The sequence below is a fragment of the Anneissia japonica genome, unplaced genomic scaffold, assembly GCF_011630105.1.
Source record: "Anneissia japonica isolate Jap-2015-1 unplaced genomic scaffold, ASM1163010v1 scaffold287754_len4335492_cov202, whole genome shotgun sequence".
Classification (NCBI taxonomy): Eukaryota; Metazoa; Echinodermata; class Crinoidea; order Comatulida; family Comatulidae; genus Anneissia; species Anneissia japonica.
This window is the reverse complement of record NW_022705543.1, coordinates 249,531-255,629: the sequence shown is the minus strand read 5'-3', so window position 1 is coordinate 255,629 and position 6,099 is coordinate 249,531. Positions and strand designations below refer to the sequence as shown.

The window sequence follows — 6,099 nt, the reverse complement described above, 5'->3', positions numbered from 1 at the left end:
GTACTGAAATGCTAAACTTTCAATCAGTTGAACAGGTCTTGTCGCACGTGCTCAGCCACGTGAATTCACTTTGGGTATTTTCATCACTCTCCAGACGTGCACACTTACTTGTTCAGCACGAATGGCCATGTTTTGGCCCTATCCAGCGCAAGGTAGTTAATTAACAATCAAAGTAACCATGGGAACGTGTATCTGCAGTTATTTTCTTAGTGAATGGTGTTTAAAGGGCGTTTACTGTTAGAAGTTCGTGAATTTAGGGTAAGATATTTCGTTAATTATGTTTCTGAAGTTTACAAAATCATTGAAAAACAATGCTGGTCGGCAGCAGATCAGTGCCGGTAGGATGGTGCCGTACGTTAACATTTTGCTGTAGGAGTAGATTATAAAAGTTGTAGGCCTACAACTAATAATAATAGACCTAAATATTAATAATAATGTTATGCCCAATAGTAACGAATAATAATAAATAATACAGTATAGTATAATGATGTGTTGAGAATAGAGCATAACCATTAAATTAATTAATATTATAGTACATCATTCGTTTATACAACATTTATAAACACTTAAATATATATGCATTCAACACTAGCCAAAATAATGTTTATGTATACATCAGTAATTACATCATTATGGAAACTCCTGAAAGTTTTAGCCTATATTTTTTTAAATATAAGTAGGCTATAGTATACATTCGAAAAACCAAAGCAATGTGGTAATTTTGGGAGACGACTTCCTAGACCAACATACTTTGCAACCAAAGACATAATCGGTTGTGGGTTGGACTCCCAACCTTAAAGTCGGGGGTTCGAAACTCTCGCTGTGCAAGTCGCTTGTGTCCTTGGGCAAGGCACTTTATCTACGGTTGTCTCTCCCCACCCAGGAGTACAAGTGGGTACCTGGTAGGTTCAAGCACAGCCTGCGCTGAATACATCTGCAACATTATGAAATTCCCCCATGGGGCTTGAGTGTATGTTCCATATGTGTTTGCTCCAGTGATCCGGGGGTAATATTGTAAGCGCATAGAGGTCCCTACAATATGCGCTATATAAGTCGACAATTATTATTATTATAATTAGGCCCATCATAACGATGAGGATAGTGTCAACATATTCTGAGTCGGATGTATGTTGATATCTAAAAGAGCTCCATATGGGCGTAATATTAATTTTTAATTATTGAAAGAAATCATAAAAAAATGTATGTGTACTTTTTATGTTATTGACTACCACACATCAATAAATTATCATACTTTTTTATTATTAATCTATGACATCCGAATAATTTAGCCTAATAAACAATCATACCCGTTCCAGTCCAGATGTAAATCAATTCGTTTATTAATATTCGCATTTATAGCCCTGTCGGGAGTAGGCCGTAGTGATGGCGTCCACGGGAAGTGAAAATCGTTGTTATCTTGTAAACTGCGTTTCCGCCGGTCCTTTTAATATAACCATGGAGATATAACTCTACTCTTCTACTACTCCATCGATTACTTTAGGCGTTTCTTTCAAACCTCTGCATAATTACATAAACATCTCTTGTTTCATTTTCGATGATGCGCCATATATGGTCATGACGTGATGTCATCTTGACCATATTTAGGCATGTCACATTTTTTTTTGTCATGCTCTTTTAATCTTCAGTCAGTTACGTCCTTCGAGTAACCGATTTCTTCGTTCATTTCAAATTCAGCTGTCATGACTCTGCCTGTGTTCAAACTAAAGCCCTGTCCAAATTTTGTTTGACAAAAAACATGGTACATGCCTAAATATGGTCATGATGACATCACATCATGACCATATATAGGCATATCATGTCTTTTTATAGGCATACAACATTTTTTTTAATTTCCTAGTCTATAAAATTCTATGTTCCTAATTTTATCCCAAATATTTTCTCAAGCCAATCATTTCATCTACCATTATATCACCTTCAAATCATGAACATATTCACAATTTAGTTCACTCTCGTTCACATAATAATTAATTCAGTGGTCAAGGGTAAATATTGACACGAATGATGGTTAATTTATGAAGTCCGTTTAAATTTATCACACGTTCAAATCTGAGCGAAAAGCATGGGTAGTAAGTTTGGTTAGTACGTTCATCGCTTGCAATAATGAGCTCCATTTCCCCAGCATAGAGAGTAGTGTGGGTGTATGCATCTTCCTCCATAATTGCAAGATGCATGCCTCCACAAAAATTTAATTATTTCTTTGCACGTTTCCACTGTTTAATTTTAAGAATTCGTTTTTAATTAAACCGGAACTAATTATAATATTAGGAATATGCGAAATATATACTCACTCGTAGGAAAAAGTGTTTTAGGTTTTGTTCTACTCTGTTTAAAAAAATACAAGAATACCGTAACTAGTGTACGTACTGTAGTGCGATAAGAGCAAAACGATCTGGATCGCACATATGAACAAAATCAGAAGAAAATAAACGATCTCATTTTAATATATGCATTATAATACTGGCTCATAATTAATTTTTTTAATTATTTGTAATTGTTAATTTAATCATTTTTAACGCATTTACTTATTTGTTTGTGAATTCCATTACTTTCCTATTTTTTGATTCGTAAGTTAAATCTGTTTTGTAGTGTTTCTTATCGTATTGATTTTTGAGAATTTGTTGTTATTCTTCAATTCTGTTTACTAAATTGTAAATAAAGAACATTTGAATTTGAATTTGAATAGAACTCTGCTTTAAAGCTTTTACTGTTTATCTAAATGCGATTATAATTTTTCTTGTATTTGTAGTTACTCCATTGTATTGTATTTTCTTGTATTTAGTTACTCCATGCGAACATGAAATTTATTAGATTTGAAATGAATTATTACAAACGTTACAGTCTGCGAGTAGGAACAGAGAGCTTAAGACCCTCCCTGTCAGGAGGCCAGCCCTCTCCCATCCCCTTCGGTTACGTCAAAAATTTACAGCATTCTTGAGCAACACTTCAGGTTTTTATTTTCAATTTTGTATCTCAGTCCATACCCAGACATTGTTTCTATTATATAAGACGGATGAATCCAAACAATTTAGCTATTACATCATAATGTCATTTAATTATAGCCAGCATTATTTTTTTGTATTATGAGCTGTCAAGTGATATCTGTAAACATTTATACCTCGCTATTTCCGGCGGATCCATAGTGCCGAGTGTCAAATTCAATGTAAAAACCGTAAAAGTGGTGGATCCTGCTCTTATTTATGCAGTTAACAAAAATAAATTTTAAAAAAATGTAAAAAAATTAGAACAGAAGTATAAAAAAAATTATAATCGTTAAACTAAACCTATTCCTTAAACTAAACATGTATGGCCGTTGACTCGCCAAGGAGCTCATCCGCCCTTTGTTTAGTTGTTTCTATTCTTGCTAGGATACATTCCCTCCATCCAGGGTTTGGGAGGGGGTTCCCCCCTCCCAAATGAGATATTTAAATAGGGACCTGTGGATGGCCGGAAGTGGCACTACGACTGTGAAGGCATGTTTTGGCTTGCTGTAGGCCTATTTTAATTTTTTTTTTTTTGGTCCGACTGCCCGACGAGGGTGGCCGGTGGGAGCCTTGACATGCCCGATAAGGGGCTTAAGCTCCCTGCCCCCGCTGGCGCTGCTACTGGCTTCCGGGTGACCATAGCACCCTCCCCTCAGCAGCCGCTAAGACACATCTGAGGGGCTGTCGGATTAGTCGCCGACAGCTTGACCAGATGCAGTTTAAAGTCCTACTTAATTACAGCTTAAGCTAACCTTAACTAACAAAAAGAAAACAAAAAACAAATTTAATTTACGGTATTAATTTGGTTTAAACAGACACAATAGGATTTAAAAAGGTGTGTCTTAGGCATTTTCTTAAAAATTGGAATAGAAGAATAGAAGAATATTAGTACTATAAAGTCCTGAATATAAAATTTTATTTGACAAAATATGTATACAGTATGCCCATATGGGCACGATGTGCCTATATATGGTCATGCCGTGATGTCATCATGACCATATTCAGGTATGTCACATGGTTTTTTTTTTTCAATAAAAAGATGATATTGTAATTCTGGACAGGGCTTAGACTGTATTTGTATTTGAAGTTTGAATAATAATATAAACCATGTGGTGAAATGCAACTATTTTAATGCATAACACTAATTGATTAAAACAATAATGATCATAATAATAATATCAATACTGATAATATCTTCCTAGCGCTAGCAACATGTATTTTCTTGACTGTTAAAATGAGTTTTCTCATTAACCAGAAGACCGTCACGCAACTGAAGTGACGTCATAGGGTTATTGTCACGCGAAACCTTACTCGCTCAGATTTATCAACGAGTCGGAACCTCACATGCTTATTCCGAATCTTAATCATAGGCTGCCCGTTTGTTTTGCGAAGAATCCCTAGAATGCAATTACATATCATTATTATCTTAAATGCATTCAAGTGTACATTATTTTATGTTCGTTTCGACCTGGTTTTCACTTTACACAGAAAACGATACCGGTAACAAATAACATAGCATAAAATTTATTGTATTATGATTTGTTACTGATTGTTAGTTTAAATATTATGATATAAGACAGTGAGTTTTTGCGGGATGTTTCTTAAACTTGTTGAATTCAGTAATTTTTATGCATACACTCGACATATATTCTAATTTTGATAATTATAATACTGGAATATAAATAAATATATAAGATTACTAATATTGTTATATATCTAACGCATCGTCATTTTGATATCTACTAAAACAGTTAAACTGATTTAAAGTCATTTGATAGGCCTACTCTTTAAAATGCACAACAATATAACCATATCCATGAGTAGGCCCATTGGAATAGCCTTTAAGCTTCGACTCGACCAGATCAATATTGCATGTGGTAAACAATGTGTCGATGGTCATTACCGTCTATTCCGTCTATTCCGTATGTGTGTATGCTGATATTATCCGATTAACATAATAATATTCTGTAACAATCGATTGTTGTGAACATGAATACTTTTAACTGGGTCAACGAATACATCGAGAACATTAGAATAGATTCCCACCGAATAATATAAACGAGCGGTACTGGGTAAAGACAACTTGATTTCTTGCTTCGAACACGGTATCCATTCGTAGAAGTTTTATGAAGATAAGCCTATATAATAGTGACGTTATAGTATCCGGACCAGGATATACCTCTGACTTTAAATTGATAAGGATAGTAAAATGTTAAATACAGACACTATAGGCTTATTCGACTAGTTCATTTAGTTGAGTACGAATTTTCGTTGAGTATTATTTTCATTCGATTGGTTCGTAAAATAGGCTTCATTGACAACGAGATATAACGTAACCAGAATGCGTTATCAGCGTTAAGTTAGGCACGTGACCAAAAAAAATATGGCCGATTGGTCAGTTTAGCAACAACATTTGCGTTAATATAATTTAGGTTAAATTTCAGAAAATAGAAATTATAATATTTACCCACATTGAAGGCAAAAAATAATTGTAGGCTAACAGAATTCAAAAACTGGATGAAAACATTTTTTTTTTCACGAAAAACCCATAGGCCCTACTGCCACAATCCGAAGCAGCCTTGATTACGCAGCGTGTATCGCGGTAACTATGCAGCCATTTTGTTTTGTCAAGTATTTACCAGTTTTCTATTCGACTGGTTGTCTTCGTTAAGTAGGATTTTACTACTGCGCAGGTGAGCGTGGTTTAACAAAGAACGACCAGTCGAATACGGCCAATGTATACATAGAGACCAACCTTAAAAGTTAAAAAATTTAAAAATAAGTCTTATGATCGTAGCCTATGTGTAAGTAATATGTTAAAATTATGAATAAAAATATAAAAGAATAAAGGAAGAAGGAAGAATATATGAAAGAAACTGGAGCGTCTGGAATTTTTTCCGAATATAAACAATAAATAATCAATATGTCATTATAGTATGACGTTTTTTTAACAAATTTGACACTATACATCAAAGGTCATGGTGTCAAGCCTAAACGTTTCGTAATTCGACATCGATTCAAATTATATTTTCAGCTAACGAATAACGCAATATGAATTTGACAGCAACTAACCTTAACTCAACATTTTCATTGCTTA

At 34.3% G+C, this 6,099-nt stretch overlaps 1 protein-coding gene across 1 annotated transcript in view; it reads left to right on the top strand.

The window, feature by feature from the left end:
* LOC117105634 (neuroendocrine convertase 2-like) overlaps positions 1-6,099 on the top strand; it is a 20,409-nt gene that overhangs the window by 1,077 nt on the left and 13,233 nt on the right. The window lies entirely within an intron of this gene.